Raw genomic sequence first — 27,957 nt, forward strand, 5'->3', positions numbered from 1 at the left:
AGCTAAGTTTACTGTATTATTTCTAAGTTTTGACCTTTTACGCTGTCGATTTGACTGACGGCGAAAAACATTGTAAAAGTTATCGGCCTTTCATGGTTTCGTTGAGGTGTCCGCTGACTAGTAAAATACTGTATCGTACCCTAAAAAACGTATTTCCGCGGTGTCACTCCTAGCAGTTTCAGGGTACCTAGAAGCTACATAGCTAACAGGATTAACATCTTGAGAATTACTCTTTGATAAACGTGAAAAAATCAAATTGTTTATTTCCATCCTGGTCGTCAGTCTTTCTTGTGTTGGCATCTTTCTCAGTTGGCATCTTTCTCAGTTGGGCAGCAACCAGTTCTCCAAAAGGCGTTCTTCATCTTTTTGTTCTCTTGACTGTCTCTACTTACAAGGTGATTTCCAATAGAGTTGAGAAAATCCATTTCAGCTCCTTCAATAGCTTCATTATTTACTCTCGGGCGTTTGGCATGGGAGGTATTTTGGCCGACCAGTTACTTTAGACTTTAATGACTGTGGCTCAAAGCTAGGGTCTGGGGTGACGCTTCTACCGGAGCTGCTGTCTACTGGAGTGCATATACCTTCATCTTCAATACCAGCATCATCTAGTTGTGAGGTTTCATCTATCACTATAAGATTACTTGAAGATCGACGGAGTTGAACATATGAATCCAGCCAGGCCAAAAACATGCACATGTCGCTTGTTTCACTTTTGGCATCTATGACAGATTGTGTATCCGCTCCACTGACGTTAACACTGTACTTTCTTCTTGTTTCTTAAATATTTTTTACTCAGGTTTTTGAAAGTAGAGTCTGCATCTTTACCTAAAAATTATAAGTATCGATTCTTAGTCTATATTGGCCTGTTTCAGTTTGAAAAACCTCAAACCTACTTTGCACATAGCGATACTTGATAGAGATCAACCATGTGCTTCATTTTATCAAATAATATCCAGTCACAAGAGAAACAGCTCGCCATTTCGGGCGAATTCTTCAATTGTACGAACTGGTTTGTGTTACGTTAATATCAAAATAAAGTGGACGCGCGTACTATCAATTCCATGGAAAAGCTTCATGAGGTAAACCTTGTTAATCTTAAACTTAGCCTAGAAATGATGAGAGAAAGCAATAATTACCTGAGGGAAACCAGTCTTCCGTGCGACGTCTTGCCATGCAAGTTCCTTTTTGTTGCGGTCTTTAAAATCTTTACTTGCTTTACCATACAAAACTGGATATTGTCTCACCGCCTCGGAGAGAAGTTCATCTACTGACAGCTCTGCATTTGCCGAAGTGTCAAATCGATCGGAGTCCCCCATTTTGTTTGTGGATAGTTTCTCGAGGAGATATGGGTCAAAGTGAGCGATTATTCGTTGACCACCTTACGCTTATGCTTATATATGCTTATTTCACACGCGTTCGCACTACGACATAAGCATAACAGCACAAGAAGAACGAACCTTGTTCGTTTTTCTTGTGCTTATGCTTATGGTTAGGTCGTGGGTGTTCTCACTTGCTTATGCTTGTGCTTGTGCTTATGCTTGCGCTTGTGCTTATGCGCAAGTGAAAACCAGCCTTTAGGCAGCGAGCCTGCAACTATCGTTAAAATCATTGACGACGATGTCAGGGAAATATGGAAAAGTCTAGATGAGAAGTCTGGAGATCCAGCAAAAGTTGCAGATGTCATTATTGACGGGATACGGAGAACTGGAATTATAAGAGAAGAAGAGGAGAAGAGATTTATTGAACTCGTAGAGATCATTGAAGAGGGCTATAGAGATCTAAAAAGGCTCGCTCTAGAATCGGAGATAACAAAAACAAGCTCTGTCAGTATCATAGAAAAGAAACTACCGGCGGACATTCGACGAAAATGGGCCGAGATTGTGAGCGCTGATAACAGTGCAGTTAATAAAACTAACAAATTTCCATCGCTTCTTAACTTCCTACACAGCCAACGTAGAGCCATAGAATATGACACGGCCTCGCTAAGGGTACCAGCTGGTCCATTGAAAGCCGTCATTCACCACACAACTGCTGAGAAGGAAATCGATATGAAAGGCCAAAGACTGACGCAGGGTAAATGCTTAATTCAAGAGGGTGGCAAACATTCCGCTGAGGAATGTAAAGTCTGCTCGTCGCAGTCTCTTGACGAAAAGAAGACGCTACTGAAAGAGAAAAATGCTTGCTGGTATTGTCTTAAGGTCGGTCACCTGTCTCGTGTATGCAGAGCGAAGAAAACATGCAACATCAAAGACTGTCCATTGACACATCATCACTCTCTGCACGAAGAAATACAGGTGTTAAACACGTCCAACACCTCTGGGCCAACAAACGTTTGTAGGAATACAGAGACTGACGCCTGCCTGTTACAAGTGCAGAAGATCAAAACCAAAAGGGTAACTTGAACGTGATGTGAGATAACGCATCCTCTCTATGTTTCGTTACCAATTCCAAAGCTAGAGAACAAGATCGTAAAGGAAAGAAAGGAGCTTTATCGAACATAAAGATTGGATCCCAGGATAAGAAGATAAATACGATGAAATTTATACTACCCTTAGTTGATACACAAGGTAAAACAATACACATTGAAGCCTATGGTATTGATCAGATTACCTCAGACTTCGAAAGCATGAGCACCGAGAATCTGGCAAAGTTGTTTAACGGCGTGTCAAAGGACGATATCGCACGACCAGCGGGACCCGTCGACGTTTTTATTGGGTATGAGTTTGCTGCGTATCACCCTCAAAGAAAAAAGAACGCTAGACACCTTCTGTTACTCCAGACTTGATTTGGCCTTTGTATCGGAGTAACACACCCGTCGATAAAAGGCGAAATAAAAAAACATGACCTCAGTTACGCTCGAGTGCATCATGTAATAAAAGTAGAAGACTTGTACAAAATAGAGAATCTTGGCGTTGAAAGTGTTTAGCGTTGTGGAAGCTGCAAATGTGGACATTGTACTATTGGAAGTAAAAACTAAAGCATCAAAGAAGAAAAGGAGTTCGAGTTGATTGAGAAAAACATGAAGTTTGACGCTCAAGACAATAGATGGATCGCGGAGTACCCATTGATTTAAGATCCGTGCGATCTTCCTGATAATAGACGAGTGAGTAGCTCTAGCCATGCTGTATTCTACTGAGCGTAGACTGGAAAAGAATACACAACATGCAACTGTATACGATAACCAAGCTGGAGATATGGTTCTATAGGGGGTCGTCCGTAAACTCAGCAAAGAGGAACTTAACACTTACAAAGATGCTATCCATTACATTTCCCATCCGGAGGCGCTCAAACCAGACTCTAAATCTCCTCCAGTTACAATCGTGTTTAACAGTAACGCAAACTACATTGATTACGTATTTAATGAGTACTGGGCAAAGGAGCCAGACTTGCTTAACAGTCTGCATGGAATACTTGTGCGATTTCGCGAGAATGAAGTAGCATTCATAGGTGATATCAAGGAGATGTACCATACCGTTAAAACAACAGTGCTAGATCGACACACTCACCGATTTTTATGGAGGGACATGGTCACCGACAGAGCACCCGACACCTATGTGATAAAAAGAGTTTCACTCGGAGATAAGCCCTCTGCAACCATTGCTACGATGGCCCCGCGCAAGACAGCAGAGATGGGAAGTGAGCGATATCTGGATGCCGCAAAAATCGTGAAACATATATGGATGGCATTATATAAAGTACCACAGACCTTCCCACTGCCCTAAAATGAATACAGGACATCAAGACCTTAATTATTAAGGGCAGATTTGAACTAAAAGAATGGATATTTTCCCGTGACTCAAGTAACAGTAAAAAGTATCTATCAAATGAGTCAAACGTAGCGACCGAAAAGGTACTAGGAGTCAATTGGGACCCAATCCACGACCATTTGTGCTTTTCAGCAAAGCTTAACTTCTTTTCGAATCGGAAACGCGGAGTACAGAAAGGCAATCCTAGTAACGATTCGAAACTCACACCATCACTTACGAACTGATGATATTGTCAGAAGCCAACAGTATGTACGACCCTCTTGGACTGGCGGGGCCCTTCACAGTGCGGGCCAAAATCTTTAAGCGACATTTGTGGGAAAATAGCGAGAAGCTCGACTGGGACGATCCGATACCAGAAAATAATAAACAACAATGGTCAGCATTCCTTAATAAATAACCTGAAATGGATCGAGTCAAATTTTTCGGTGAGATGTTTAAAGCCTTCGGACGCAGTTTGCAATCCTGTTCTTATTATATTCTGTGATGCTTCAGAAGGCATTTACGGCTCCTGTGCGTATGTACGATGGCAACGACAGAGCGGAGGGTTTGCGTGCAATTTGATTGTTTCTAAAAATCGCGTTGCCCCGACAAAAATATGTCTATCGAAAAAGTAGAGTTGTGTGGAGCAGTGTTAAGTGAGCGGCTTAAATCCTTGATCGATAAAGAAAGCAGATACTTTTTTGAGAAATCCTATTACGTAGTTGACTCTCAGATAGTGCACGCAATGTTACAGAAAAGCTCCTACGGTTTGAATACCTTCGCCGCTACACGTATCGGTGAGATTCAGGAAGGAACCAACATCGAGGATTGGTATTGGTGCGAAAGTAAATTTAACATTGAAGATTGGTTAACTAGAGGAAAGAAGCCAAGTGAAATTAGTCTTCACAGCGATTTGCAACGAGGAGCTCTTTTTCTTAAACAACCCGAGAGCGAGTAGCCTATTTCTCGTAATTATTCTGAAGTAAGAATACCTCCAACAATTATGAAAGTAGTCCACACAGGGAATGTAACTGTTAAAGGCGACTTGGCGTCTAGAATCAAGATCGAACGATGCTCAGATTATAACCGTCTATCGAGAGTGACAGCAGTTATTTTAAACCTTTATCGCAGAGAACCCAAGGTAACCTTTAAGAACGCATAACAGGAAATAACAAGTAAAGATGTAGAGGCAGCGGAGGTATTCTGGATCAAAGAGGCACAGCGAAATATGGAGAACGATATAAAACATGGTAGGTACAGACGTTTGTGTCGTCGATTACGAGATGATGGCATATATGTGATAAGTGGCCGTGCTGAAAAATAGCTAGAAATAGCCTACAACAAGAAAGATATACTCCTACCATGGCAGCATCGATTTGCTCGTATTTACTAGGAGTACATTCATGCTAAGGGGCATCACGGAGTTCTTACAACAGCAAGCAAGATCCGTGCAAGGTTCTGGATAACCAAATAACTTAAAATGATCCAATCTGTAAAGATCAACTGTGTGACGTGTAAGAAACTTGACAAGAAACTATCAGGACAAGTACTGGGAAACCTTCCTAAAGAAAGACTCAAACCGAAACCCTCATGATATTCCACATCAATTGACTTATTTGGATCCTTTACGATCCGTGACGCAGTTAAGAAGCGTTCTACATCAAAAGCGCATGGGGTGATTTTTAATTGCGCTGGAACCAGAACTGCATATTTGGAGCTTGCACCTGACTACAGCCCAGAAAGTTTTCTTATGGTTTTAAGCAGATTTGTCTTACTTAGGGAATATCCATCGAAAATTTATGCCGACAATGGCGCGAAACTTCTCGCAGCAACTCAGGAACTTGAGAAAGTTACGAAATCTTTACATTTGGAGAAGCTAAAAATTCTTTGAGGTATGGAAGGTTTTGAATGGAACTTCACGCCAGCTGATGCACCAGGGCAAAATGGAACATCAGAATCTCTCGTCAGATCAGTCAAAAGATCACTCAAGACTGCTATTGGAGAAAGCATCCTCACGTTTTCAGAAGTTCAAACGGTACTCTTTAAAGTTGCTAATCTAATTAATGAAAGACCTATAACCGTATAAAAGTTGAAACAGAAGTGACCGTTTTTGACGGTTGATGACTAAAGCTTGAGCTATGCGATGGCTGAAAGTTAAACTCATTGAGACCTTTTAAAGTGGACGCGCTATCTGAATTAGACACGAAACATATCTGAAGGCATGTAAAGCAATTTTAAAATCATATATCATATGACCTGTACGGCCCGCGCGCAAACCTATAAGCCAAGGTGAAAGCTGACGTGTGAAGGGCCGACGGGTTGACTTGGATCGGTCCAGAAAAAACACTTTCAGCCCTGCACTTATTGGGATCTTTATAATTTTCTGATAACGCATTTGAAATTGTGCACTTCAGATAAAAGTATAATAAATGAGAAAACGAGTAAAACTTCTCGATAATTATGACCAGCAGCAATAAAGAAAAATATTTTTTTCTGTAGAATGCTTTACCAAGTGTGCAGTGCGTACCTTTCTGCCGTATACATGTACATCCTACCTATTACGACAAAGGTTTCGAAATCTTCAACACCTAGTGGTCATGTGATAAAAGGCTTATTGATTGAGTTTGTTAGGACCACACGGGATAATATTTGACCCTCTGCCCGAGGTCATGCTCTCTGAACGAGCATGACCTCGAGCAAATTATTTTTCCCGTCCGACCCTCCCACTCAGTCAAAAAGCACATTTTACATGTCCCTTCTTTTTAAAATCCATCTCGATGTTATGCTGTTAGCCACTGTATCAATAAAACTCACGGCCGAAAACGTTTTGTGCTCGGATTATCGGAAAAAGAAAATCCGTACTTTAGCTACAACACTTTCCCCTCTGCAAAAGTTCGATTACACTTTCCAACTTGTTACAATGAACTAATAATAATAAAGTATTATCGTTTGTCTCACGATATGGTCACTTGAGATGTGGATCGCGACATTTCGACTGCATCCGGCTATTCTTCATCAGGAGATAAGGTCTACTGACTTCAGGTCTTTTTATAAAGCAGGATGCTCCGCTGTGATTGGTTGGTATTCCCCAGCTGTGATTGGTACGATTCCTAGATGACGAGATGATGGTGTCTTTCGACGTATAGTTCCTTTTTACCAACGTCCCTGTCAACGCCGCTGTTCAGGCCGCATTGCAAAAACTGTAAAACGACCCCAGCCTCCCAGAACACACGGCGCTAACACCAGCTCAAATCGCCGAACTTCTGAATTTTGTTTTGAGAGCCACATACTTCCAGGTCCTCACGGCTGCCGCACCAGTATCGTACACAGGAAGCCCACACACACTAATCAATACTGAGCGTATGATTCACACCAACCACAATCAGTAAAACATGGTATTGTTAAGTGTCTCCAAGAGTGCACTAACGCCTCCTGACAAAAGCTTCTGTCATCTCTCAGGAAAAGAAACATTTTTCATCCGCTCTTACCTCTAATGACTACCCTATTTCTTCCTTGCAGAAAGTCACCAAGATCAGAAAATCTAACGCTGCTTCCGAGCCCGCAATCGATTTGAAGTGCACTGCAGTGTTACTTTATGTTAAAGGTCTTTCGGAACAGCTTCGCCGCTGCCTACAACAACAAAGCGTACGCGCTGTCTTCAAGTCGGAAATCGTAATATGATCAGAGCTGGTAAGAGCAAAAGACGCTGTCGATTCGGCCAAACAAGACGGCGTAGTTTACAGGATTCCCTGTGAATGCGGCAAAGTTTACATCGGTGAGACTGGAAGACCAATGTACGACAGAATGACGGAACAAGACCGAGAGATCCGACTAGCTTGTACCCAAACCTCCGCCATTTCAGAGTACCCCTACAATACCGGACACCAACCGCTTTCAAGTGAGATTAGGTTTATTAATCGAGATCCTCACTGATAAAATCGCAGGGTGAAAGAGGCTATTCACATAAGACTTCACCCTTAGAACATCAATAAGGACAGCGGATTAGAAATTCTTGAAGGGTGGATGGCTACGATCAAGAAACACAACAACAGGAGAACCGTACGACAGCTGACTACCGAGAGAACGTCTCACCAACATCAAGGATTAAAACGCGCCGATCATAGCTGTGGAATACCAAACAATGACAACGGAACATCCTGCTTTATAAGAATACCCGAAACCAGTCGACCTTATCGCCTGATGAAGACTAGCCGGATGCAGTTGAACGGGCGCGATCTACATCATAAGTGACCATATCGTGAGACAAACCATAATACTTTATTATTATTGTACTTTACCATGATGAATAAGCACAACCTTATTTACGAAATAATGAAATAAGTTATAAACGTTTGATTAAATAAAAACAAATAAATAGAAATAAAATTATTAATAACATTGTCCTAATTAACTTAATATGTAAATGATGAAACCGATAATGCATTAGAGGGTTAAAAGAAAAATAATGGCTACTTACAGCCTTATTGTCACAGGGTCAGTTAAGTTGATAACAGAAAAAAGAGAAAAAAAGAGGAAACAATAAAACATAAATCAATAGGTGTAAATTGACTTAGAACTTGTCAAAATTGTTATCATTCAACATTTCATAATTCCAGTGGGTTAACCCGTTAAAATAATACTTACATGCTGTAATAAGCAGTTACCAGGAGAAGAAAGTAATAAAAAGAAAAAGGTTAGCTCAATTAAAGAAAGAATATTGCACTAATGATAAATGTTATTTAATGAAGCTGGATTTATCATATGGGCTAAGGATTTGAAAAATTCCTCTCGTTGTCGGATTAATGGACTAGATGCCTTGAGGATTAATAAATGAACAACAATCCAAGGTAACATAGGATATTTGTAGGCAACAGATTGATACATGTCTTTCCACTTGTTTCTTGCGTGACAAAGTTGTTTGTCAGAATACCGAAAATATTTCGACCTTTTAAAGCGAACTTTTTAACAGAAGCATTTTTGCTGAATACTGTCGAACCCTGTATTAAGCGGCACCGTAGTAGAGGTCACCCTGTATTAGTTGATCAGTTATCAGTCCCGAAATTTTTATTCCTTAATCAACGTAAAATTATCACTTCCATTAACGGTTGTGATCAGCCTTTACTGAGTCCCAACGGCCCGTTTGCATTGTCTTTCACCTGTATCGAACGGTCACATAAAGCGAACCACTCAAATAAAACTAAGAATGATCTCTCTGTAGAATTGAATCCATATTAAATTCCCGAAATCAATGCACTTACTATTACTGGGCGAATTCTTTTACATGGATTGGTCAATTATGGTACAAATGACTTTTTTATCGTTTCCTTATAGTAACCTATTCTGTGGAACCGGCATGGAGCGGTTACCAAGCAATTTCCCGCAGGTTAACGTTTAAGTGTGAAATGTTCAGAAGGCAACCGTGGACGATACTCCTACTCTTGTACGTTGGATCAGCTATGATCTGATCGGCCCCAAATAACGAATATGAAATATAAATAAGACCGATACAACGTAGATAAGTATATTTTAAGACGGAGCACTATATTTCGGCTGGCCAAACCAGCCTTCTTCAGGTGCATTGGGAATTAACAGAGAATTGGGGTAATGCTTCGTAGTTAAGACAGGTTTGACTGTGTATAGGACGCTTGCAGAAATTGCCAGATTTTCACTTCATTTATTCTTGTTCGATTAATTATGCTAAATGATGATAAGTTTGCTAAATATATGAGCGGAGGAAGAAACAGATTAGAAAAAAAAAATATTCTGCTGTTTTGGCTTTGTAATTTATTTCGGAATTAGTTGCACATCTGACCGGAATGGAGAGTTTTTTGTTTGTACTTTATCTTTTGAATGTCTGTCGCTCAATAGTGTTTTTTTTTTTTCGGGGTATTTAGCAACGGAAATCGTGGCAAGATAACTCTTATTTCGTACTTTTAATTCCAAAATTATCAGAATTGAACTGATGGAAAATAGTAAGAATCTCTTGTTTCCAATTATTGATAAAATCATTGCTAAAGTGAGCTAATGCAATAAGTGTATCAAGGTCGACAGCGCCCGCTGATTACTGTATCATTATGACGCAAATAGATAAGATAAGATAAATGCTACTTCTTTATAGAGGCTCCTCTAAGTTAACATGCCATAATATTTTGCAGTTCATTTCATGGTAATAAATATCCTTCATGGTTCGAACTTTTTAAATCAGGGAGATATTTTTCTTCTATCAGGTTTGTCACTGTTTACTCTATTTTATTTTCCAACTACGCTCCGTAGAGTACAAATAACGCCTACGACGGGTACAAATATAACTCGTTATTTGTACTCGAGAGAACCGGTTATACAGGTTTTCTTGCATCGCACAAGCGATGAATTGGAGTTACAAAAACTGGTGGAGAATTGAAATCACTTTTCCGACGAGGAAGAGTCGGAATGACAGGCGAATATTGATCCAAGTTTATCGGATATATCGAACGAAGAAAAGCAGTTAGACGACGATGAAATTTCATCATCTTGTGGAACAAAACAGAAACAGCAACACGACAAAGGGTGAATTCTGTTCCGCTTCGCCTACTTCTGTCACACATTTCCGTAAAGAAATGTCCGCGAAATTCATCCGCACTCAAATTACAATTTGGCGTTTGGGATAATAAGTAACTTATTAAGCGTTTTGTTGTGTAGTATCGCTGAGTATTTCTTACTCGTTACTTGTATTTTGACTCGCCCAACGGGCTCGTCAAGATACGGCACAACTCTTAAAAATACTCAGCGATACTACACAGTAAAACGTCTCATAAAATATATTAATTTCGTATGAAACAGAACAGACATTAACCTCGCTAAAGTAATTTCGCGACGATCTGCTGTATCTTATGCATGGGTTGCATTTTGTCACCCTCGTTGCTCAAGAACTGAATTGTAAGAAGCATCCAATTCAATTTGGATTGGCGAACTAGCTCAAATAACTTAGCCCCAGTCTCTCTCCAATGGCTATATGGAGTTGAGGAGGATAGGAATACTAGTCCTTCCACGTGGAAATTACTGCCGTAGTAAATTTTGGGGGAATTTCGTCGGCATTTTGCTAACAGCAGAAAATTAAGTACTGTAAGTCAGAAGAAAATGACGAAAACATTGAGAACACACATGACAATTACCCTGTTATATTCCTAATCATCAAGAAAAACAAAACACCTCACGAACATGACGCATTCATAAAAAAAACAAGTCAACACTGTATAGGAAGATATATTTTGACTTGTTATGACTGATGGTCAAAGAAATACTTCTAAGTTCCCATTGGGATTTAGCCACATAGGGCCGGTTATGTATAAGAGGTTTAACCCAAACCCCGGTTTTACGCAAGGACTGGGCCTCGAAGATTCTCTGTAAGAGGGTTAATTTTATTGGTTAAAGAAATGTCCTTCCACGATTAGCTTTCGGCCCTCTTGACACTGTTTACAAAAATAGATATTGATATAAACTGATTGGGATAAATTGAAGATGGCTTAGAACGAGTTTTGTTAAACAACGGCTAAACTTTGTTTAAATGAGTAGCCTGTGGACTCTACGACATTGCTTACCCGATAAGAGTACAGTACGTGTGTCACTTATGAAACTTCTTCTCCTATTTTATTTTTTAATTTTTATTTTAGTACCGAGCATAAAACCATCCATCACTTGACTTCTATTTAAGCACATGTCACGACCCTGTTTACTTTGTTTTCGATACGGTAAATGAAAGATACATAAAGATACGTATTATATTCGTTACAATATTTAGTTTTAAGCTTTCACTTACCGCCTGATGCAATTACATGTATTTCATCCATCGTGTGCGATATTGAGAGCAGAGAAAAGGATAGAGATAGGCAGAAATCGAGCATTATAACATAATGTTCAGTTCAACTATAATTTAGTTACAGTAGGTAAAGTGCACACCTTCCCATCAATCTGACAGCTGACCTTAGTTCTTTTTCTTTCACCAACTGTTTTCGAGATATGTCTTTTATTTTTCTCTTACAACGACTGGTATTCAAAAGTCAAATTCTCATCCTCATCTTTTCATGCACGTTTGCGGTATTTAGGAATGACTATGGAAAGTGGAGCAGAAACAAATGTAAACAGGTAAATTATTAACTTCAGTAGTGTAATCAAAAATCACTCACACGCTTGTTTATTTCACAGGTGCAGCACATGAGTAGAGAAATACAGAACAACAATAAAGTTAGGGAGACTAGACAAAAACACTAGTATACCAATAAATGAATTATGTGACGATCAATTTGAAGCTTTAAAATCCCTCCGGGCATTTGAACCTTTGAAGATTGGTTTGTTTAAATTTCCGCCCCCAGGACCAAAATTGTGTTCAAATTATCCAAGTGCTGGATTTGATTGTCAATATTATTCCTACATGCCTACTAAGCATTAGAGCCTAGATTTAATTTATTTTAACTTTACTCAACTCCGTATTAAAAGGTAAAACACTTCTATTCTGCTGGAAAGACTTGAAACTTCCGGTTTAAACTCCCCACCACAACCAGGCTGAGCTCAAATTCCCCAACATAAGAGCACGGACGGCAGTCAAATGTTCATGGGTCGCTTGGCGGGATGTTGAAGGAAAAGCGAAATTAAAGGAGTCCTGAAGCTAAGGGAGGCTAAAGCAAAGTTATTCAGCAAAGTGTTGGATTCATTGTATAATCTTGAAACATGACGTATTTTCCGGGCCAATACACAGATCTCGATTTTTGGATGAAGTGCAGCACCTCTTGATCTTTTCTTTTGTCTCTATCGGCGCTCAGCTGGTAGAAAGGGTACAGACCAGGAGTAGTCAGCAGTTTTTTGGTCATGTGACATGTTAGTAGTAACATTTTTATTACGAAAACTAAGTAGCACTTACTTCCTGATATTTCCGAGGCGCAGTACATAAAAAATAACATAGGAAAAACAAAAGAAAAGTGAAATTCACCGTTAATTATACGATCGTGCATCATCATGTTGAAAAAAAAAAAGGAAACAAAAAAAAAAGGCATAGAACATAAGGGAAATTATTAAGTTATTTCCTATAAAATGTAAGATAATTAATTAAATGACATTCACCAGCGATTACGATGACGTATCCCCATGTTAAAATAAAAGAGCATAGAAAACTGGGGAAAGTATTAAGTTATTTTCTATGCAACGTCAGAAAATTAATCAAATGTATTTGAATGCTTTTCATTTTAAGAGGAGGATACACAGGCGTTTTTTTTCCTTTTTCTTTTTTTTTTCCTACGTTCATTAAACGTTGTCAAAAGAGTTTATATTTTCTTGACGTGGTACATGCACTTTTATACTCCCCTGAGTTTAGCAATAAATCCCAAGCAGTATGTAAGACGTCAAATTTCATTCATTCTCAATAGTTAATTTCAACGCTAAATGACATGAGGAAAACATTCCGAATTATCTCAGGTAAATGTTTGTTATACTAGGGACGGTCCAAAATTTGTTTTGAAAGAAAAAAAGGTTCGAAACAGATTCCACGCCCGTAAGCGTAAATGCCCCAAGTAACTAGCTGTTAGGCTTTTCTTTGACAAAGTGGGATTAACATTGTACTGAAATAGTTAAAGAAAAGTATAAATGAAATAGAATAAAGAAATGATTAGATAAGCGAACACATAAAGCATATTTACGATAAAAAAAAAACTTACGCTGAGCTTTTATTTCCACGTGAATGATTCGAAAATGATAAAAACAAAAAGCAATCTCAAAGTCAATATATATATTTAGTAGCTAGGATTTGCTCTATTCCTGGCTTTTGCACATTAAAACAAGCAAAAATAATAACATCGACTCAAATGATAGCTGAATTGAGAAAATCATCCTATGTAGTCAGTAGATATAGCTATAGCAGCAACCTTTATTTTCTCTATTTAGTCCATATTATACATAATTATTGTTATTTAACAGCGGAGGATAAAATGGATGAAAGAAAGAAAGAAGGAGAGAAAGAGAAAGAGAGATAGAGATAGAGATAAGAGATAGATAGATAAAGAGATAGATAGAGAGAGAGAGAGAGAGAGAGAGAGAGAGAGAGAGAGGAGAGAGAGAGAGAGAGAGAGAGAGAGAGAGAGAGAGAGAGAGAGAGAGAGAGAGAGAGAGAGAGAGAGAGAGAGTAGAGAAAGAAAGACTGAGGAGAGAAAAAGACGAAGAGACGGCTCTTAGTATTTGTTTGTATCCCGACATGGTTATCACAGCCCGACTTGAATGACAGCGAGCCATCAGACCTGAGGGAAGGAAGACTATAAAATAAGACAACAGTGATCATAGTAATAAAACAAACTTACGGCACTGCTGTTCATCTGAGTTATCACCACAGTCATCTCCGAGCACACAACGCCTCCATTTACTAAGACACTTTCCATTTGCACAGGTGAACTCATAGTTCTCACACTTTCCTGTACATTAATGCAAATAACATCGATTCAAAGACAAGAATATTGAGCCTGTTCATCGAAGAAAATGGAGAGCGCAAAGATAACCGGGAAAAATCCAATCAATTAAACCAGAGACACATTACTTGGAGCGTTCAACTCCCGCACTGAGCCTATGTCAAGGCATTGTCGGAGAATGGTTTATTTCAGACTATCTTTTCCCGGGAAATAATTTGAATTTAACAACTAGCTAAACGTAATTGGTCGAAGAGCTTACGTGGGCGGCCGGGGAATCTCATACCGCGGTAATTCAAACTAAAAATAGATTTTTCTATTGAAAACATCGCGACATAAACAAAGGTGAGTTGAACGCTTGAAGAAATGGCTCTTGATTAAACATGTTCTTTAGTTGTCAAGTCAAGACTTGGTGGTTGGATCATAATGCAATTTTCAGCTTGAACCCTCCTCCCCCTCCCCCCCTCTCCCCCATCATTCTACGAAGTAGTAATTGTCGTGATAAGCAATGAATCTGAAGCTTCACAGAAAGTTTACCCGTTTGAAAGATTGGTAAAGTTTGCCAATAAGGACTCCTGAAGTTAACATTTAAACTAAATATGGTTTGTTTTATTTCATCTCCATCCATTATATACAATGCAAGAGATCATTATTCTTCTTTTTTTTCTTCACTTCGCTCTATTTTTTCCAATTGCATTCTACTTGATTGATCTACACTTTTTTCCCTTGACCTGAAATTGCAAAATTTTAAATGTTGTTGCAAAAATAGTCGTGCTACTGGCAACTGGAAGACTTTAGAATTTATTCTCCCACCATCACTAACAATTCCGGTCACGACGAATCCGCGCGGCGTCAGCTATGCTTCATGTGAATCTAACATGGTGGCTGTGCGTAAGAAGAAGGGTGTCGATAAAATTGATTACGTACAACTCCACACCTCAAAAGGGGCCGAAAACTTACCCTTCAACGCACAACGTGGAAAGAATAATATACCGGCGAAAGGTTCGCAATGTGAGTATTAACAGACCTTCGAAGAAAGAAATAACTGACTCCGTGTTTTCCGTATATATTTTGAAATTTTTACTTAAGAGGCTGCCTACAAAAATTAATAACCTGATGGATTGTTTGAAGTCCAATGTGGAAATAAATACATACGAAGTTCAAAAAGAAAAAAAAATGCCGGCGTTTTGTTTATTTATTTAATTTTTTGTTTGCGTTTAAGATGTACTTGACCTTCAAGTCAGGAATAGTCTGGTTTTTACCTTCAATCCATAATTTTCTTCTAAAATCGCGTTTAGAATTTCTGCGTAGCCGATTGCCAATGCATTACTTTTCTTCAAATTGTACAAGGTTTTTAAACAGTCGCATGTGAATGCGACTTAAAGGCCACCTGTTCGCACTAACATACTGATATTTTACGTATGTTAAGGCTATCATTGATGGAAACACTATCAGATTCCCTAAACCGGGATAAAGCAGATTTCTGGAGTAAATCAGACCTCTCAGAGATCCCAGAAATACTTGCCCATGCGATATGAACAAAAGTGTTATTCTTATTTTTCAAATTTTAGCGTTAGATCCGGCGGGAAACTACCGGAAGTGAACTTTCTCACACGTTTGACTGCTGGCCAAAAGCTCCTATCCAAACTCCTATTCCAGAAAGACTAGCAGCTTTAGAAACTATTCAAAACTAGAGAAATTGGGCTTCGAACAAGTGTTGAATCTCTGGAAGGAAGTTGATATTGCAGGTAGAAGCTTGTTTTTCTTTCTCGCAAGGCTCAGAATGTTGTTTGTGTTCTTTGCAAAGAAAAAGGATGGAGCAAACAATTCACTATGGGTCTCCACCCCCGCGAGTGAAGTACCAAGCACAGCAATACAGGTATCGACCTGTTTGTAATTTTTGGCTTTTTAGTGTATCTTTGCCAGCTATAAAGGCTTAAGCGCGTCGCTTACCTGGATACAAAACAAAGGAAAAATGAAGTGTTTTTTTTTTTACTTTAAATCTTATTATTTACAGTAGTACACAGACAGCAGTCGTTATATTGGCATCCCGCTGCGGCAAAATAAGTATGTAAAATAGGTGTCCTAGCACAGTTGCCATGTTTTTGCCCTCCTTACCTCCAACTACCAAACAAACATACCTCCGTTGACCCCCAACTCGACGATCGACGCTGCGGGCACGAAATTATTAATTTTTTTTGTTTGGCCTCAACAGTGGCTATTAATTTTGGGTCATCCCCGGTGTAAAAACCTGACGAGGTTTTCTTTGTTTCATGTGGTATTATTCTGCTGTACGCTATTGTTTATAATGCTTTGTTGTCTTTGTTTTACGTCAGTCGTGAGCTTCACGGGTTTTTACACCGAGGATGAGCCGGCTATTTCATATGCTTGTTTCTGTTGATTATACAGTGGTTTACTCTTGTTATATGTGACCGGGCACAGGATTTCGTACACTAACGCTCTTTCGTTAAATGGTTGAAAATAAACGGTTTGTAAACGGATAATAAACGGGTAGTAAGAGTGTTTAAATGGTTTGCATATCCATTTAAACGGATAGTCCAAAGCGTTAAACGGTAGAGCAAAGTCCAAAAACGGATTCCGTAAATATTAAACGGTCGAGAAAAAAAATAAACTCATGGCTTAAAACGTTAAACAGTTGAACAGAATCTATTAATGGATAGCTTAAAACGTTAAACGGATGGACAAAAGCCTTGAACGGATCAGAAGGGCTAAAGAACAGCGGGATAAGCCATGCACGTAACTAACAGAAAGCGCCGGTTGCGAACAATTATACGACTTGTTCTTGCGGAACACTGACGTTTCATGCTAATATTATATTCGACTGACACCAATAGAAAACGAAGTAAAATTAAATTACTATATGGCCTGCAATTAAGTTATCCACTGGTGAGTAAAGCAAGCCGAGAGCGAGTCTCGCTCGGTAGAGCTCGCAATGCGTTTGAAAATTTCCATAAAATATAAGCAGAGGAAGCAATCAGTCAATCATACCATGCGGACTGAACATTCTCGACAGAAAAAAAAAATTAGAATTGAGAAGCAAAGTATGTTTTTTTTCATGTTCCTACATCGTTTCCTCTACGAAACAACTTTGCATATGCAACTTTCTTTCGCTCATGTGTCATCTAGCGTTCGCTTTCGTAAAGTAATTTGTAATTATAGCTTTAATAAAGCCATTTTCGTTTCCTTTCAATCGATGGAAATAAAAGATGAGAAACCCGATAGCCACCGATTCGGTAAATCATTTTACCGTAAACTTCTATCGAAATAAATTTGCATAAGCATGAAAACAAATCTCGCTCTTCTCGTATGGGGGCCCGTTCTGGTCAGAATTATATTAATTATTTTGACTAATACAGAATTAATAAAACTTTTTGTTCAGTTATTTTTGTGGTGTCTTATAAATAATTATATCCACTCTTCCAACTATTTTTACATATTTGACATCTTATTTTCTACTTCTTTTAAGTCTGGAATTAATTTTACCTTATTTTTTTTTCATTCCTTTCTTCAATTATTTTGTCCTATATGCACGAATTTCTCAGCAAATCCCATATCTCATTGCGGGCTGAGGGGAATCCCATACGCCATTGCTCACCCTCATACAATATGGCGGCTGGTGGAGCGATTCTCAGAAGGATGAAATTATCAGAATTGCAGAAAGTGCAATAGAAACTATAACTCAACTTTCAAACGTAGTGGGAAGATCAAACCCTGCTCCATTTCCAGCTCGAAGTATTAGGTGCAGTTCGCGTTCAGAAAACGCCGTCGATGAACTTCATCGCAGATTTCCAACTGCAGGTTCAATATTTTCCAGAGGTTCAAGGTCAAATTATCCGCCAACTTGGGGGAAGTTGTATATGGATATTTTCAGTAATACAAATTCGTCAACATTACCTTGTTTAACACTAATGCTCTTTTTGTTTCATCACTTTTACCAAAGCATGGAAATATTTATAATTATATAATTTTACATCTGACTGATGTAGAGAAATTGATTGGAAAGTCAGCAAATAGAGTAAAAATGGCACTTCTGTTATTCAGACAATAACTACCAGTGCTGTCTCACTATGCAGATGATTTCTTTTTCTGATGACTGTTTGATCAGCATTTAACTGTTTGGACAAACTGTTTTACAGACAAGGCCTCTCTTTTGGTGTTACTGGAAAAACTCTCAAAAAATTCCCACATATTGTCACATGGGGTTCACTGAGATCCAATCAACATTTGACTTTTGAAACAAGGAATGGTTTGCATTTTCAACTTCCATTTGAACAGTGGATCTATTGAAAGGAGTGATTAAAGGAAATTTTTCAGAATAAGTTTACCTATAGCATAGATGCTTGACCTATTTTGACTGTTATAATTGTGGATGCACTTGACCTAGAGAAAACAGTGTAGGATTGCGTTTACTACTTGGCTGTTGTAAGAAGTTAATATGGGATACATGCATTGAGTTTTTACAGAAAATGTCCATACCTCCTTCACCATCAGTCAAAACGTCTACCCTGCTACCACCCACCTTCTAAGACAATATTCATAATAAATTACAAAGTCCCCACCCTGACTGGGTATGGATATTTTCTAGTATCATTGATGCTTCTTGTTTATTGTTCCTGTTTGTATAGTAAAGTAGTTTTAATCCAAGAGAAATAAAATTAGAATAAAATTGACTCACAACGCACACCGTCTGCCTCCATGGAAACTGGAACAGAAATCTTGTATTAAAATGCTGTCCCTAGCTTACTCTAAGTGATTCAATAAATGGAACACACATCTAATGCCTACATCCAGATATCTTCCATCTTCTCATTATGCTGTCAATGTTGCTTGATTTACATGGTCTAAAGCTCTACCTCAAGAAAGAATGAATTAACTCTACACATTGCTTGAAAATATGAACTCCACAGTTCTCATCATTTTGCAGTGTACTTGGCATTTGGGTTAACTGTTGCTCAGTTAACTCAATTGTTGGAGGGATAACATTAACCTGGTAATCGTCTCTTTAACTAACAGTGCACCCTCTAGATCCACCCCAAAGTTTTAAATTTCTTCTGATGAAAGTGCACTGTGCCCAGAATGGATGTTCTCTAACATTCCCTTTTCCTACATCTGTAAGGGTGATTGGTTGTTTTAAGTTAAAACTGGGTAATTGTTCATTTGCTGAATAAACTCATTCAAAGATCTACTGATCCTGAGAACATAGACATGGTGAAGGCTGAATAAATGAACATCATCCGATATGTCAAGAATGCTTTCATCTTCCATTGCCTCAAAAATGCGTGAATAAAAGGCGAGCACCCAAGAGTAAACATTTCGATGAGCTCTTTCAACTCTGGAGTTGTGCACTGAGGATCCAGTAATTATGCTTACTCTGCCTTCTCCATGGTGTTCAATCATGTATTGGCCAACATAGAATTTTTCCATTCCATAGTCACAGCGAACACGTGAAGGTAGTCCCCACCGTTCCACCCCATTTTGGAACAAAGAGAGCACTGTATCAGCCTTGCCATTGTTGCAGCATGAAACATAAACTAACAATCTGGTCTTGCCATCCATGCAAACATGAGTGATTAGTTTGTACCGTAGAAGTTTATGCCCAGAATCTATATGCCAAAGGCTGTTAGGTGTTGGAACAAAATATTTTCTGCGATGAATTGTCATTCTCCATCGCAAAGCAGTGCCAATGGGATCAACGCGGCGTAAGCACTCGCTAACTTTCCATCTTTGAATTCGTAAACCACGGCTTTTCAATGCACCAATGAACCTCCTCCTTCCCATATTAGGGGTGAGGGGGCCTTCACGTGAGTTACCTCTTACACTTGCATAAATCTGATCTATTTCATAATCTGTTATGTCTGAATAACGTTCAAATTCATCACTGAGCCCAAACTCCCTGCGCCTTCGCTGGATGGTAGAAACACTCACCTGCAGCATATTTGCTATTTTTTTCCAAGAGAAAAAAGTGAGCGCAAGTGTTCGAGCTGGTCCCTAGAGATGTCAAAACGTCTCCGTTCAGGTCCAAACTGCGCTGTTGTCACAGATGTCGAAAAAGCAGTGCCCTGATCAGAATTTTCAGCCTGCTGTCTACTCTCTATCTGGGCTGGCAACATGTTAATCATTTGAGCCACAAACTCGTTTAACTTCTGAAGGGGTGCTTGTAAATTACTTGCCGGTAAACCTGTTGGGTTGGGGTCACCTCTTTCCAAATCAACAATTAACAAAGACAAAGTCCCTCTGGCATCTAGCAGATGATGTCTTCCTTCAACTGAAGCATCGGTTGTTAAATTTCCATTCCCAGGAGTCAGGAAAAGCCGAAACACTGCCTTCAAATTTTGCTGAAAATTACGAAAACCTCGCTCATTTCTCTCTCGAAAAACTACGTTTCTGGCCGCCATCTTGGAATTATTCTCAGGGGCTATGGTTTCAACTCAGCCCGCAATGAGATATGGGATTTGCTGAGAAATTCGTGCATGTAGGAAAAAATAATTGAAGAAAGGAATGAAATAAAAATGACACAAGTAAAGTTAATTCCAGACTTAAAAGAAGTAAAAAATAAGATGTCAAATACGTAAAAATAATTCGAAGAGTGGATATAATTATTTATAAGACACCACAAAAAATAACTGAACAAAAAGTTTTATTAATTCTGTATTAGTCAAAATAATTAATATGATTTTGACCAGAATGGGCCCCCATACTTCTCGTGTTACTTAACGAATATTATTCTGTTTTCGTAAGGTAATGCGAGCTCTCGTGTCTCAATATCTGATTGAGAATTCTTCTAATCGAAGACTTTCTCATACCAGAGATTTGCAAACAGTAAGTTGTAACATCATCTCGATCGAAGCGTGATTGATTTTCAACGGATGCTTCTTGGGCCTGTTTTATACCGTTGCTCTTCAAAAACGTTAAACGGATTCAAGTAACAGTTAAACGGATGGATTTTTTTTAAACGGATAGGTTAACCGTTTAAACGTTTTGTCGAAAACGTTAAACGGATGAGCAAAGCGTTTAAACGGATGAAGAAAGCATTTAAACGCTTGATGATCCGTTTTAAACGGATAATAAACGGATAGTAAACGGATTATTTCGTTAAACGGTAAAGCGTTAGTGTACGAAATCCTGTGCCCGGTCACATATGTTATAAATATGGAAAGTGAAAAAGCTATTTTTACTCGTCGTAAATTTTTGGTAATACTGATAAAGGTTTAAAACCAATTCTAAAACTAAGAGATCCAAATTTACCTGTTGACGTTAACCGAATTATTTTAGAAAATTTCGGTTCGGATTTTATGAAATTGAATGTAAGAAATTATCGTCACCATCCAGTTTTTAAAGAATGCTTTTGCTTGTCCAGATAAAAGTGTTTGCGAAATTTATAATTGTATTCATGAATTATATACCGGTACTCATGGTAAAGGAATACGTATTCGTTGGTCTGTTGTTGAATATGATCCATCTAATTATAATGGTGCTGCTGCTCATAGATTAGTTTATGAATGTTTTAATGGTTTGATTCCAAAAGGAAGGAAAATTTATTTTAGAGATAAAGATCAGAGTAACTTGAGACTGGATAATTAAAAGATTTCTTCTGGAAAAGGATGCTTAGAATATCTTGCAGCACAAAGTGAATATAATAAGTGGTTAAAAACTGTATGTACTGTTTGAATGGCAAGATGGATTCTCTGCAATTTGATAAAAATATTCATATAATGATGATAATGAGATAGAGAAAGATATGTGTGACTACAGTTGAAGGTTTCAATAATTTTATGAGTCTAAATGACGTTAAAAATGGTAAAGTGGTATCTATTTTGAAAAGAATGTATGTGAATGTGGTGAAAATGTTATGAATAATAATGACAAGAGTTTTCTTCATTTACTAGGTAATAAATTTGCCGTGATTAAGCAGTTTTTGATTGATAATGTCATTGTTTCTGAAGATGATGTTGTATGTTATGGTGTGTGAAATGTATGTAAAACTAATTTATATAGTTAAAATAATATAGTATGTGTGATTATAACAATTATTCACTTTGGATTGGTAAATAACAATTGTGATGCATGCAGACAGATTTTGAGAAAGAAGATCAAAAAGACTTCAGGAGATGAAAAAAGAAATTGATAAGATTATGTGATGATAATATTCATGAAGGTTTAGTTGATATTGGAGATAATTGCCCTTTTTGTATGGAGTTGATTTTATGTTAAAGGCATTGCAGTTGATTCGATAGTTTGTTGATCAAATTATTTCCTGGTTGTTGAATTGTTATTTTTCACTGCTTCTTGAATTTTGATTTCTTTTTTCAAATTTCACTTTTTCATCAATTAGACTAATGCATTTTCATTTCTATTGTAAGTGAAAAATGTATTGTAAGTTTCCACTCAAAAATTATTTCTATATAATTCTTCAGCACCATAAAACAACATAACTTTGGAAATTGTCAATGTAAGCGATTCCACTTTTGTTTTCTAATATCAAGTCAAAATAAAGATAATTGGTTGTTGGTTTATTATATTTATGCAAGTCAATTTTGTTTCGAGTGGACTTTTGCAAATGTTTTGGTGCTGTGCATTCAATAGTTTCAATGGCTGAGATTACACCAATTGTTACATTTTGGTAATTGATGTTGTCACCTTCCCAAAACATTTCAAAGGAAAGTGTATATACTCCTGTTGGTAAAGTGCACAAACTCAGACCAAACCTGCTCGAATAATGTCTTTTTTGATTCATTGAGATGAAATGTGAATGGTTTGACTTCTTGTTGAATTTATAGTTTCAAGTCTTTTTCAGTGAATGGTGCTCCTATAATGTCATATTTTAATAGTTATTTTTCTTCTGTGCCATTGATTGCATGTGATTATCTGTCTTCGACGTACAATTGATAGTTAGTTTTGATTGTACTATGTTCACTTTGCAGAAAGTTTTTGTTGACTACCTGATCATTTGCAGTTGGATTTGTAACTGAGCCTATTATTGTATTTTTTGCATCATAACCGTTTTTAACTGAAGAAAATTTGAGAAGATTGCTTTCATCCACTTGTGTTGTATAATTGTCTCTCAAATATTTGAGATTGACAGCATCCTGGTCATTAATTTTTCAGGATTTTTTAGAGATATAAGTTTGTTGTTATTAATGTCAAGATTATTTCTCATTTTCACACTTCCATCACTTTTTAAATCACCTTGCTACTTGAAATTTTTTAATCAACATAAGATTTATTTGCTGCATCAGAAGCAGTTGATGTATTTTTGACATAATTTTTATTTGATTGAATGTCCAGTCATTGACATCACCTGTGAAATTTTCCTCTCCTTTCAAAACTTTGTTGATTATGATGTATCTGTGTAAGATTTTGGAATTCCATCTGATACATGTAATTTGTGCTTGTGGAATATTTAACAATCTTTTGTTATTGAAATTCAGATTCCCTTTAAGAGTTCTGCCAGAAAGTGGAAAATAGTTGCCAATTGTATGTGAAGAAACATGTGATTCAAGTAAATAGAGATTTTGTCATTGCTGAATTATTTGTTAATTATTCCTTCTCTGAGATCGATTGCTTTGTTATTTTTTTGCATCATACTTATTACCTGAAGAGTTTGAATATTCAATAAATCTGTTTGCTCATATATTATAAGGAAAATTGTTTAAAATGAAATTATAATTGACTGCATGGTAGATAGTAACTGGATCCGGCAAAACTATTTGGTTAAATCCATTCATATCAATTGACACCACTCGTTTTAGTCCACCACTTAAAATGCCGGGGCCAAACCACCCCTCAAATCGGTCATCTGAGTGTCCCAAATAAATTTTCAATATGGCGGCCAAAATGCGTGCAAAGGCTTCTGGCCTGAATTTCTTCGATCTCTCCTCCAGACCAGCCGAGAAAAATCTCGCCGTGTGAAGACTGGGTACCTTAAACAGAGAAACGGCGGGCAAACTCATTTTCTAGAGGAGACAAGCTTTGTTTTGGTATGTAAACTGCAAGGGTTATTCTTGAAGCGCCCTTGTTTGGGGCATGCTTGGAGGGGTAAAAGAAGACAATATACTTGTCGAAGTGGGCAGCGAAAGGTGAGTTTGTAACTATATTTTTTTGGACTGTATGTAGTTTACGAGAAAAAAGTAAAATGATAGGATTTTAGTTCGATTCTTCCTTTGTTAAAGAGTTTGATTTTGCGTCCCAAATAGCATTTGATGAAAAAAATAAATCATTGGTGTTTCAGCATACTGCGTGGAGTGAAAAGTAAAACGTCGATTTAATATTGGTGCGTACCAACATGCCAAAAAGATTGCCATACAAAATGCGCGGGCCGAACAATCCAGAGCTGTTGAGGCCCTCAGAAATTGTCTTGTTGAGAAGGAAGGGGAGTTGGAAGAGCTCACGAAAATGCTGAATACTAAACACAAAGAAAATAGAGAGAAGAAAAAGAAAGGTAAGAAGTTTTTAATTGCATATTTTCTATAATATATCAGCAAGTTTGTAGTGGCAGGATATCTTAGCAGGCTTTACTGAGCTTTTCAACTAAAATTCTTTTTAATTACTCAAATATTTTAGAAGAATAGATATTCATAAAGTAAAAACACATTTTAATTGTCAATTCAGTTTCAAAATTTAGTTTTGTATGATGCATTTCATGTGCTTTGTGCTGTTACTATGCAGATGGAGTAATTTGCAGGTGTATGTGCACACACAGCTTTAGGTTTAGCTCTAACCCAGTTAACCATAATACCGGTTTACAGAGTGACACCTCCAGCAGTTTGCACCATCCAGATTAGGTGTATACTTGAATGATATTAGTGAGATCACAGACTATTTTTTTAGATAGAGGTAGTATTATGTTTACAAAGTTATGTTAATGAGTTAGTTAGGAAATGCTCTTTTAAAAGCTCACAGAAATTGAGAACAATACACAACAGTGTGAACACCCAAGTATACCAGGAAAAATGAGGAGGCCGTCTGTGATCAGTAAAATCAATCCAGCAGATAGTGAAATACTGAGTTTATCAGCAAGCCAGTTCAGGCGACGAAGACAGGAAACAGTTGATGCTGTAAAAGCAATCCACTGTGACAGTCATGTTTACACTTCTGAGAAAGAACAAACAAAATCAATAAAAGATGGCCATTGGGCAACTTTGATTACCTCAGCAGAAACTGGAGAGATGAGAGAGTATATATCCAATTGCAAGAAATGCATGGATTCAATTGTTCCAAGCATTGTGAACAGCAAGGTCGAAGAATATGAAGGAGCCAAGCAAACAAAATTAGAAGCATGCGAGTACTTTATGAAAGTAGGCTGCTTGGAAAGAGAAAATACGCCAGCATAAGAAATAGTTCTGATGTCTTAAATGAGTCAGGGGGGGGGGGGGGGAAGGGAAAAAAATCAGAAAGCAGAATTTCTTCCAGGGGTTGAAGTGCCTAAAATTTTACCCAATAAAAATCTGATGTCATTTTTGAAAACTATTGATGTCGGAGAACTGAGAGATTTACAAACACTAGCCACAGAGCTATCTACAGAATGTGTTCCTGGTGTTTACAGACCACTTAAACCATATCTCTTAAAGCTAGCTGACTTGTATATGAATCTTCATAAACAAATCCCCATACTTCATTGGTTTCATGGTGAAGAGGGACTATTCTGGGTTGCTATAGGGGCAGATGGTGCACCATTTGGTGAAGATGTTTGCGCCACTGGTAAGCATGTATAGTTAGTTTAGAATAGCATGAATGGCCAGTATAGGTAAAATCACTGCAAGAAACTTTTGAATTGCCAGTATATCTTTTAGAGCTTAGTTGTACCTAAGGATACTGTGAACTATCTTTCACATGCATTTCATTGTAAATAAAGATGGGTCCATATTAATAATATTAATATTCTTATATTTAATACTTTTTTATATCACTTGAGGGCACCATAACATAGTTCTGGTAGTGAATACTTCTACTGTACTGATATTGATCTGTTATGTTCTTATAATCAACCTTGCAGCCTACTTAGTCGGTTTCCTAAACCTGCTAAATCGCACCCAGAGCTGCAATGAAAATCACCTGCTGCTGAGAGCCAACTGTCAAGAGGACCACCCTTTGATGAAAGCCTACACCCAACAACTTACAAAAGAAATGGAAGAAGTGGAAAATAAACTGTTGACCACTGAGAAGGGATATCAAGTAAGGTTTACCATCAAATTAATTCCTTCAGACATGAAGTGGGCCTCCTCTTTCTCAGGAGAGTTGAACAATGCGGCAACGTATTTTTCCCCATTTGCAAATGTCTCGCAAAGCAACAAGCTAGCACATAATGTTTGGCACCATAGGAGGTTCAGATGGAACCTGGCAGCCACGGAGTTATGAAAAGAGATTAGAAGTGGCGAGAGAATTTCAAAATTTTAAAAAGCGTCTCACAGATCCGGACAAGAAGCAGAGGGGTGAAGTAACAAAATTCATACCACAAAACAAATCCAGGTAGAGTATTTGATGCCACTCAATTAATTTTGCTCTTATTTAAAATTTTTAAAAGCAGTTTGATTTTTTGATTTTTTTTTTTGGTCTACTCTTAATCTTACATTTACTTTACCTAACCTTTCCAGGCAGAAGTTTGCACCACCCCTTGGAAAATAAGTTAACTTGATAAAGCCTGATCCATTGCACAGCATCAACAATGGTTGGCAACAGCGGTTTAACAATTGCTTGACTTTTTCCATGCAGCACACCAATCCTAATCAATTGAAGGCTGTAGTAGTTTTATCAGATTTGCCAACTTTCTGCCCTCTAGTGACGTTCTTTAATTGTATAAAAGAACGCATGAAGTGTGGACGTCTGTACAAAAATTTTTGCCTTTGGTATTCTGAGAAACGAAAGAGAGGGCTTCCATACAGTTATCGTTTTACAGGTTTAGAGTCCAAGAGATTTTATTGGCACTTTGGGCTTCTAATTGAAGTCCTCTTAGGCATTGCCAATATTTCAAATTCAATTAAAGTAAAACTGCATGACTTAGCTTTTTCAGCTTTACAATTACGAGACAGTGGGTCACTGTTTTCAAGGGTGGAAATTAGTAGAAAACAGTTGGTAGAGCTTATAAGCAAGTGCCAACTGTATTTCAATAATCATTCCCTTTTGCTTGGTGGCATTAACCCCACAACTTGGACAATTGGATATGCCATCTCCTACTGCACCCAACAACTGTTCAAGGAGAGTGGGTTTGGACTTGGATTAAATTCCAAGCAGGGGAGAGAAGCCAAACATATTAAATTAGCGGCTTATGTACAAAACACTTGGAATTTAAACAAAAACCAGAGGTGTAAATACTGAGACAGTTTGTTAATAGCCTAGATAGAACAGTTCGTTAATTGTACCAAGCTGGGCAGTAACATCTGCAGGTGCTACAATAAAACTGACTCTTTTTTGGTTAACAGCATCTGTCGTGGAAACTAAGCAATAATTTTAATGGTTCTGATCACAATTGACTGAAACAACATTTGTAGAATACCAAATTTAAATATTATAGCATCTGAATTTCATTTGTTAGCTACACTGGAAACAATAATCTGAAATCCAATCCAACTCACATAAGCTATTTGTCCGATAACAATAATGTATCACATGCTGTAAAAATCCTAACATTTAAATCCCTTAACAAAACAAATTTCAACCAAAACGAAACACCAAAACCTATGACAAAAACTGCATAGTTTCTATAATCTAATTCATGTGTATTTATGGCATAAAACTCCAATATTCCATGCCATTGTCATTTATGTAAACAAAAC

At 37.7% G+C, this 27,957-nt stretch overlaps 2 pseudogenes; one reads left to right on the forward strand and one right to left on the reverse strand.

Moving 5' to 3' along the window:
* Window positions 1-447: 447 nt before the first annotated feature.
* LOC148730720 (uncharacterized) lies at window positions 448-1,316 on the reverse strand (annotated as a pseudogene).
* A 24,070-nt stretch (window positions 1,317-25,386) lies between these two features.
* On the forward strand, window positions 25,387-27,499 carry LOC148730721 (uncharacterized; annotated as a pseudogene).
* The last annotated feature ends 458 nt before the right edge of the window (window positions 27,500-27,957 follow it).

This window comes from Stylophora pistillata, chromosome 5 (assembly GCF_964205215.1).
Source record: "Stylophora pistillata chromosome 5, jaStyPist1.2, whole genome shotgun sequence".
In the NCBI taxonomy this organism is placed as follows: domain Eukaryota; kingdom Metazoa; phylum Cnidaria; class Anthozoa; order Scleractinia; family Pocilloporidae; genus Stylophora; species Stylophora pistillata.